This window comes from Nycticebus coucang, chromosome X (genome assembly GCF_027406575.1).
Source record: "Nycticebus coucang isolate mNycCou1 chromosome X, mNycCou1.pri, whole genome shotgun sequence".
NCBI lineage: Eukaryota > Metazoa > Chordata > Mammalia > Primates > Lorisidae > Nycticebus > Nycticebus coucang.
Genome location: NC_069804.1, coordinates 126,163,176 through 126,173,792, shown reverse-complemented (window position 1 = coordinate 126,173,792; position 10,617 = coordinate 126,163,176).

Genomic DNA, 10,617 nt, shown 5'->3' with positions numbered 1-10,617 from the left:
ATTACCTAGAACAATGTCTATATCTTAGTAGGCACTCAATAAACATTTCTTGAATAAGTTTGATGAAAGTGCTACAGTAACTGTTAGTTACCTTCCCTATTTCCTGCCAAAAATCCTTTCTTTTTAAAATGCATTTATTGCTATTGAATATTCTATAGATAGCAGGGACTTTGAGATCTGAAATGCTTGGTGTAATTCCACTTTTTAAGTTTTCACTTTTTATGGATACATGATAGTTATATATATTTATGGGGTACATGTGATATTTTGATACAATAATATAATATATAATGTTCCTATCTGATTAATAGGATATCCATTACTTCAAACATTTGCCATTACTTTGTGTTGAGAACATTTCAATGCTTAGAAAAACAGAAAGTGACGTAGAAGAAACTATCCACAAGGCTGGAGATGATACCAATTGCAGTACATTTCTGAAATTACTGGTTTTCAATCCTTCTCTTTTCATTCAGATCCTTCAATTCCATTGGTGTGGCCCACTCAAATTTCAGAAAAAAATCCATTCTTAATACCTACCCCAGAGGAACCCTTGTATATACACAGATGGAGGATTGGAAAGAATATTTGTAGCACTGTTTATAATAGTGAAAAATACTAAAAAGAAAAAAAGAAGAAGATGATGAACAGCTAAATAAACTGTGGTTCATGTTATAGATTACTATAAAGCTGATAAAAAGAATAAAACATGTTTACATGACATGGAATTTTTTTCAAGCCATAGTGTTTAATAAAACAGCAAAAAAGCCAATATCATTTATGTTTTAACTACTTATATATGGTGACAAGCATATAAAAAGGGCAACAAGAATAATAGAAAGTTAAAGTAGAGGTTACCTCTGGAAAGGGAAGTGAGATAGAATGGAGGATCGAGCATAAATTATGGAGTTTCAGTCTAATCTTCAAAGTTCTAATGATTTTTGAAAACTCCAGCTCCAAGATGGTTAATTCCCTGTTACTGAACATGATGACAGAGAGCCCAGAGAAATACTTGATAGGGATATTGTATAGAGGAACTGGCACTAAATGATTTTGCAATCCTTCCTTACCCTATGAGTTTCTAATTTGATAATTCAAATTCACAGGTAAATGCAGTCTATGCATGAAAGTTCATTTCTCAGATTGTGTCTTTGTAAAATGAGGGTAGGGGGTTGTGAACTCTTCTCTTTTTTTCTGTTCAATATCCCTTGCCTGCAAGGCCATCCAAGAAACTTTACACAGTAAAACAGACAGGTTAGCAACTAACACCTTTAAAGGTCTTTGGGAATTTGAATAGATTAAAATTGCCTGAGGGAATGTGTTTTCTGAATGGTTTTTGATAGCCATTCAAAGAAGAGTCCTTCAAATGACTCTCTGTACAAAGTTTCCCACAGATGAAATACCTATTTGCAGATATTATTCTTAACCTTTCAATGAAGGACTCAGAGATGAAGAAAAATAAAAAGCACAAAAGAATAAAAAGAACATAAAAAGATATTATTATATGCAAAAGACCTGGAAATCACCCTGGGAACTTATAAGGTGGCAATATTTTTCAGTGCCTCACCAGCCTCAAGGGGCTTTTATTTTACACCCAGTTGAAGAATGTGAACAAAGTACAGTATTTACCTACATAGAGACAATATTTTTCATAGTCACGTTTTATTGCATGTAAGGAATTTTAATTGTAAAACAAATAAGGAAACAAACAAAATAGGGGTTGTTTTAGTCTTCATGTGATATTATGTTATTAAGTATGAAATATCTGATACCCTGAACTAAGTTTTGCAGTTGAGATTTCGGGCATTTCACTTTGACAATTCTTGGTGTTTTTTTTATTGCGAAGATAGTCTCATACTTTCAAACTCACATTTTGGCTTATGATTATCTTCCAGAAATTTCTTGGAGGGAATTTTGTGAAGCCATGACTAAGTCAAAAATCTGTGGTATTTTTGAATATGGGTTCCATCGTAGAACCAATGCAGCACAGACAGCTCAAAATATTAATGAAGTATCTGGGAAGGATGTGCCTAATGAATGTACAGTACATGAATAGTTTGAGAAGTTCCATTCTGATTATTTTAATCTTGAAAATAAGCACTGTGGGTAACCTGATACCAAGGTGGATAATGATGAACTGAAAGCTTTAGTGGAAGCAAATCCATCTCAACCTACACATGAATTAGCAGCAATAGTTGTTACTATTCCAACAATCTTGGACTATTTGAAACAAATAAGCAAGGTAAAGAGGCTAGATAGATGGGTTCTGCATATATTAAATGACCCTCAGAAGAGAAATTGTTTCAAAACTTGCCTTTCTTTGCTGCCACAACATAAAGATGAACAATTTCTATACCATATTGTTACTTGCTATGAAAAATGGATTCTTTTTGACAATATCAAGCATTCAACACAATGGTTTGATAAAGATTAAGTGCTGAAGCACTGTCTAAAACTAAATATAAAAAAATCTAATGATGTCTGATGATCTACCACTGGTATTATCAATTGCAGCTTCATGAAACCTTGTCAATAATTTATTACAGTGAAGGTCAACTGTAACAAATTGGATGAAATGATGAGGATGCTTGCAATTAACCAGCCGAGGTTGGTCAGTAGGAACAGGCCAATTCTCTTACAAGGCAATGCTTGACCACATGAAGCACAAATAAGGCTGCTCAAAGTATAGAAGCTGCACTTGGAAACTCCATCATCTACCATGTTCACTAGACCTTACACCAACTGAACTGGCTACCACTTCTTCCAGGAATTGGACCACTATTTTTTTTTGTTTGTTTGTTTGCTGAAACAGGATCTCACTTTGTTGCTCCAGGCCACAGTGCCATGGTGTCAGCCTATCTCATAGCAACCTCAAACTCCTGCCTGGGTTCAAGTGATCATCCTGCCTCAGACTCCTAAGTAGTTAGAACTACAGGTGCCTGCCACAATGTCCAGCTAATTTTTCTATTTTTAGTAGAGATGGGTTCTCACTCTAATTCAGGCTGGTCTGAAACTCTTGAGCTCAAGCAATCCTCCTGCCTCAGTCTCACAGAGTACTAGGATTATAGGTATAATGGTTGGATAAAGATGAAGTGCTAAAATTCTTCAGTCAAGCCTAGAACACTTCTTGCAAAGAAAAATATTCAATTCTGAACAAGTTGTGGAAAATGTCTTTCTCCTGCTTCCGGAGTAAGATGGCGGCTGAGTAACAGCTTCTGTGCAACTGAGCGCAGTGAAATCAGGGAGATAAGACTCCAGGTATCTCTGGCTGGTGGGATCTGCCCAGAAACTTCACTTTGGTGACACAGGGAGTCAGTGAGAGACTTCTGGACCCTACGAGGAGGATAAAAGCAGTGGAAAACTGGCAAGTGGTAGGTGCTTGTTTGGTCAGAAGCTACCTGCAGCTGTAACCATAGCAACAGCAAGACTGCAAGTAGGAAAAGCCTTACCTGTGGGCTGTTTTGGTGTTTTTGCACTTGGGCACTCAATTGAACTGCCTTGGGAGATCTTGGGTGGGTGTGCAGATGACTTTGGGCCTTGTCTGGGGCCCTGGACTGAGCTGCTGAGCCAAAAAGGAGCTAATATTGTTCACCTGTGGGCTGCCTGCACAGCCACTATGGGGGAGCTGCCTCTGCAGGTTGCAGCACAGGAATCGCTGGGAGACCTTGGGTGAGTAATCTAGTAACTGAGCTGCCCAAAGGCGGGGAAAGAGATGCTGGGGAAGAGCAGAGATCTAAGTGTTTGGCAGATTAGTGCCTTGGTCCTCAGGGGCATAGAATGAGACCAGTGTTTTGGTGCACTGGATAAGCAGGCAGCCACACTGGGAGAGATCCCAGCAATAAGTGCTTTCCTTGAAAAGCTTCTCCTTAGCCAAGGTTCACAGTTTGGAGTGTCTTTTAAACAGGCCGAGGAGACATTTGGGCTCCCAAGTCTGTGGGGTCTGAGAAATCAGCAGAGGCCTCCAGTATCCATCTCATACAGCTGTATCAACATTGTGATTAATATCTCATACCTCATAAGATTACCTGTTGCCTGGACAATATTCAGCAAGATACATATACTATTTTGGTTTTTTGGTTTTGGGGGTTTTGCTTTTCTTTTTCTTTTTTTTTTTTCTTAATTTCAACATTTTTCCTCTACATTTTTCTTTTTTTTCCCTTTTCTTCCTTTTTTTTCAGTTTTTTTCTTCACTATTCGAGTTTAAATACAATCTTCCACTTTTGCCTTCTTTAACAGCTCTAACTTCATTTTTGGTAGTGTTTCTGCCCCTATTCTTTGTTTTTATTCCCCTAATTTTATCCCCTAAGGGTTTTTGTTTGTTGTTTTGATTTGATTTATAGTATTATTGTCTTTCCTCTCTACCTGGTGGAGGTGGGGTACTGTGTCTGATCAGGCTGGCAAAGATCTGCTGGCCCCAAAAGAACCACCCAACCCAGCAACCCCAGAGGTTGGGGGGTTTTAAGGTTGGGTCAAAGTATCCTACTATACATCTATATTACTCCTGTCTCCTTATTTTGGTGCTCACTTCTTTTCGTCAATATTTCCTTTTACTCACCCCCTCTTCTTTCTCTTTTTTCTTTCTTTTTAAAATCTTTTTTCCCTTCTTGCTCTTTAATCTTCTCATTCTCCTGGTCCCATACCAAAGGACTCATTAAAACTTTAGGCCAGAGGCACAGTAACTTAAAGAGCAACAGGAAGTGAAAGGAAAATTAGGGCAAGGAAAAAGATACAAGAAAACACTCATGAAGAAGAATCAGCAGAAAAATCCTGCCAACATAAAATACCAGTCCAGAGCAACCCCTTCAAGGGACCATGAGGTAGCTACAGTAGAGGATTCCACCTATAAAGAAATGTGAGAGAGGGGAGGGGAGACAAGATGGCGGACTGAAGCCAGCTTTCAACAAAGGCTCCCGTCCAGAAGGAGAGTTAAGGGACAGGAATTTAGTAAGTATCCTGGTGGACTTGAGCCTCACCAAGAGAGAAGGCTGAAGAACGCACATCAACACCGCTGAGGCAAGTTGTGATCACAAGGATGCAAACAAAAGGTACAAAATCCACCACCAAGCGGACGGGAGTCCCCCTCCCCCATGAGACCGGCTCTGTAGCCCCACAATTGAACAAGTGGGCAGAAATTAAAGCCCCTCCCACTACACTCCACGGGAGAGACCTTCTAAAAACTGGACCTACCTCCCCTACTGGGGTGCCGTGGCGTTCTCCTGCCGGACATAGGGCTGAATAAAACTTTGGGAATCCTTTGCCGGCAACCCTGAATCCCCGGCGCTCCTCTCCCACCCACTGAGGTCCGGAGGCCTGTCCCCCAGGACTTCGGATCCTTGGGTGATTTCTCAAGGGGAGTGGACAGTCCCCGAGTTGCGACTGGTCAGCATTGACTCTGAGGCGCGCCGAGTGAGGAGAGGGCACCGGGCTGAGGGGGAGTCACGCCTCGCGGCACTTCCCTGCGGTGCAGTGCACCAACCCTCCCCGGGCATACGGGGCCCAAGACTGAATAAGACTCTGGCCTCCCCGCTGAGAGCTGAGAACCCCTACTCTCACTCGGGGTCTGAGGGCCTATCCCCCAGGAGTTCGGCTCCTTGGGTGATTTCTCGAGGGGAGTGCACAGTGCCTGAGCTGCGTCAGGTCAGCGCTGACTCTGGGATACGTGAGCGAGGAGAGGGCACTCCGCTGAGGGGAAATCAAGCCTTGGCGGCACTTCCCTGCGGTGCAGTGCAGGAGCCCTCCCCGGGCACAAGACTGAATAAGACTCTGGCCTCCCCGCTGAGAGCTGAGAGCCCCTACTCTCACTCGGGGTCTGAGGGCCTATCCCTCCGGAGTTCGGCTCCTTGGGTGATTTCTCGAGGGGAGTGCACAGTGCCTGAGCTGCGTCAGGTCAGCGCTGACTCTGGGATACGTGAGCGAGGAGAGGGCACTCTGCTGAGGGAAAATCAAGCCTTGGCGGCACTTCCCTGCGGTGCAGTGCAGGAGCCCTCCCCGGACCGTAGTATTGCGTGAAACTGAATGAAACTCTAGCTTCCCCCCGCCCCACTCCCAATCCGGGTCTGGGGGCCCATCCCCCAAGAGTTCTGATTCTTGGGGGATCTCTTAAGGGGTGTGGACCCAGCACAAACTGCGGCCGCTCAGTGCTGACTCTGGGGCGCGGGACAGAGGAGAAAAGGGTCGCCTGAGTGCCCACACCAGAGCAGCAGTTCCCTGGAGGTAGATCAACAGCCGTTTTTTCTTTAACGGCAGAACGCTCACTTCTGGATATTCTGAGGCCACACCCCCTGTCTCCCTGGGCAACCAGAGGAGGCCACCGGTGTCACGGCTCACAAACCCAGAAGCCTCCAGGGCGGGGCCGACCCAGAGAGGTGTTCAGACGCAATTGTCCAGCAGCAAAGACGTTTGAACTCAAAACAGCCCGTCTCCTGTAGGCGACGACAGGAACAGAGACAGAACCTCACAAAGTTGTCTGTTCTGTTCTGTTCTGTTAGCAGCATCCATCAGGGACGGGGCTAAGCCTGAGTGAACACCTCCTTCCCATCACCTGCATCAAACACTCAAAGATGTCAGGCCCCATCTCCTCCTGCTAGATAGCGGCAGTCTGCGGGGGCATGGCAGACTTCCGCGATTCAGGCAGGTGCAAACCCCTGGAGTGTCTGTTCACTGCAGGCAACTGGGTTAGCCATCTGCAGAGATACCAGTGACTGGGTCCGACGGAGGGGCAAAGTGGGGAAGGAGACGTCAACCTTCCCAGACTGCTCTGTTTGCGGGGTGGCTCCTCCTGACTCCACGCTGCACTGGGGTGAGCTGTCTCAGAGGAGTCACCAGGCCCCTGTGATCCAGTTCCCAGAGACCTCTTGAACCCTTCCACCTGAGACAAGTGCCGATTGAGACAGTTGATTCGGACCTTTTGAACTGGGCTAATAGACTGAGGACTTTTCAGGTGGTGCCCTGGGTGTGCGATTGTAGGAAGGTTTCATTCTCCTTTTCCAACTGGGGCCAGAGGTGGGCAGGCGGGGTGACTTAATTGCTGATTTTTCCACACAGCTGAGACTTCAAGCCAGAGTAGAAGTTGCAATAGGATCGAACAGAAACCAGCTGAAAACAAGACAGAACCACTTTGCTCCACCACACCAGACAGGGCCCCAGTTTCTCAGGCCACAACACTGTACGGGCCCTCGATAAAACCCCAGGGGAAAAACCAAAGGGAGTAAACCATGGGGCGGAATCAGCGGAAAAACTCTGGTAACATGAATAACCAGAATAGATCAACCCCCCCAAGAAAAGATACGGCAGATGTGATTGAAGATCCCATTCATAAACAACTGGCTGAGATGTCAGAAGTCGAATTCAGAATTTGGTTTGCAGACAAGATTAATAAAATGGAATTAGGAATTCGAGGAGAAATTCAAAAACTGTCTCAAGAATTTAACGAATTTAAAGACAAAACCACCAAAGACTTAGACACACTGAAACAAGAACTTACAGCCCTCAAAGATATGAAAAATACAGTAGAATCCCTCAGCAACAGAATGGAGCAAGCAGAAGAAAGGATTTCTGACATTGAAGATAAAGTCTTCGAACGCTCCCAATCTCTCAAAGAGGAAGAGAAATGGAGAGCAAAAACGGATCACTCACTCAGAGAGCTCTCAGATAATTCGAAAAAAAATAACATAAGGGTTATAGGAATTTCGGAGGCTGATGACGTGGCAGCCAAGGGCACAGAGGCCCTTCTACATGAAATTATGAAAGAAAATTTTCCAGACATGCCTAGAGAATCTGAAATTCAGATAGCAGACAGCTTCAGAACCCCAGCACGATTCAACCCCAAAAAGCCATCTCCCAGACATATCATAATTAGCTTCACTAAAGTTAACATGAAAGAGAAGATTCTCAAAGCAGCCCGGCGAAAGAAAACTATAACGTACAAAGGTAAGAATATTAGAATAACTGCAGATCTCTCTGCTGAAACTTTTCAAGCAAGAAGAGGCTGGTCATCAACTTTTAATCTCCTAAAGCAAAAAAACTTTCAACCCAGGATCTTGTATCCAGCTAAACTGAGTTTCATCTATGATGGAGAAATTAAATACTTCAATGACATTCATATGTTGAAAAAATTTGCCATAAGTAAACCAGCTCTTCAGGATGTTCTCAGACCTATCCTCCACAATGACCAACCCAATCCTATACCACAAAAGTAAACTCACTCAGAAACTTCGGATCAAACTCCAACTTCCACACTGGCGAAAGGATTAAAAATGTCCACTGGACCTTTGAAAAACTCGATACCCAAAATTCCACCAGACTTATCCTTACTCTCCATCAATGTGAATGGCTTAAACTGTCCTCTAAAGAGGCATAGGTTAGCTGACTGGATACAAAAACTTAAGCCAGATATTTGTTGCATACAAGAGTCACATCTCAACTTAAAAGACAAATACAGACTCAGGGTGAAAGGATGGTCATCCATATTTCAGGCAAATGGTAATCAGAAAAAAGCAGGTGTTGCAATTTTATTTGCAGATACAGTAGGCTTTAAACCATCAAAAGTAAGGAAGGACAAGAATGGTCACTTCATATTTGTTAAGGGTAATACTCAATATGACGAGATCTCAATTATTAATATCTATGCACCCAACCAGAATGCACCTCAATTTATAAGAGAAACTCTAACAGACATGAGTAACTTGATTTCCTCCAGCTCCATAATCGTTGGAGATTTCAACACTCCCTTGGCAGTGTTGGATCAATCCTCCAGAAAGAAGCTGAGCAAAGAAATCTTAGATTTAAACCTAACCATCCAGTATTTAGATTTAGCAGACATCTACAGAACATTTCATCCCAACAAAACTGAATACACATACTTCTCATCAGCCCACGGAACTTACTCCAAAATTGATCACATTTTAGGTCACAAGTCTAACCTTAGTCAATTTAAAGGAATAGAAATTATTCCATGCATCTTCTCGGACCATCATGGAATAAAACTTGAATTGAGTAACAACAGGAATCTGCATACCCATACAAAAACATGGAAGTTAAATAACCTTATGCTGAATGATAGCTGGGTCAGAGATGAGATTAAGAAAGAAATCACCAATTTTTTGGAACAAAATGACAATGAAGACACAAGCTATCAGAACCTCTGGGACACTGCAAAGGCAGTTCTAAGAGGGAAATTTATAGCACTGCAAGCCTTCCTCAAGAGAACGGAAAGAGAGGAAGTTAACAACTTAATGGGACATCTCACGCAACTGGAAAAGGAAGAACATTCCAACCCCAAACCCAGTAGAAGAAAAGAAATAACCAAAATTAGAGCAGAATTAAATGAAATTGAAAACAAAAGAATAATACAACAGATCAATAAATCAAAAAGCTGGTTTTTTGAAAAGGTCAATAAAATAGATAAACCTCTGGCCAACCTAATCAGGAAAAAAAGAGTAAAATCTCTAATATCATCAATCAGAAACAACAAAGACAAAATAACCACAGACTCATCAGAAATCCAAAAAATCCTTAATGAATATTACAAGAAACTTTATTCTCAGAAATATGAAAATCTGAAGGAAATAGACCGATACTTGGAAGCACGCCACCTTCCAAGACTTAACCAGAATCAAGTGGAAATGTAGAACAGACCCATATCAAGTTCAGAAATAGCATCAACTATACAAAACCTCCCTAAAAAGAAAAGCCCGGGACCAGATGGTTTCACGTCAGAATTCTACCGAACCTTTAAAGAGGAATTAGTACCTATATTACTCAACCTGTTCCAAAAGGTAGAAAAAGAAGGAAGACTACCCAACACGTTCTATGAAGCAAATATCACCCTGATCCCCAAACCAGGAAAAGACCCAACAAGAAAAGAAAATTATAGACCAATATCACTAATGAATATAGATGCAAAAATATTCAACAAGATCCTAACAAACAGAATCCAGCAACACATCAAACAAATTATACATCATGACCAAGTTGATTTTATCCCAGGGTCTCAAGGCTGGTTCAATATACGTAAATCTATAAATGTAATTCAGCACATAAACAAATTAAAAAACAAAGACCATATGATTCTCTCAATTGATGCAGAAAAAGCTTTTGATAATATCCAGCATCCCTTCATGATCAGAACACTCAAAAAAATTGGTCTAGAAGGGACTTTTCTTAAACTGATAGAGGCTATCTACAGCAAACCCACAGCCAATATCATATTGAATGGAGTTAAATTGGAATCATTTCCACTCAGATCAGGAACCAGACAAGGCTGCCCATTGTCTCCATTGCTTTTCAACATTGTAATGGAAGTTTTAGCCACCGCAATTAGGGAAGAAAAGGCGATCAAGGGTATCCATATAGGGTCAGAAGAGATCAAACTCTCGCTCTTCGCAGATGATATGATTGTGTATCTGGAAAACACTAGGGACTCTACTACAAAACTCCTAGAAGTGATCAAGGAATACAGCAGCGTCTCAGGTTACAAAATCAACATTCATAAATCGGTAGCCTTTATATACACCAACAACAGTCAAATTGAAAAAGCAGTTAAGGACTCTATCCCATTCACAGTAGTGCCAAAGAAGATGAAATATTTGGGAATTTACCTAACAAAAGATGTGAAAG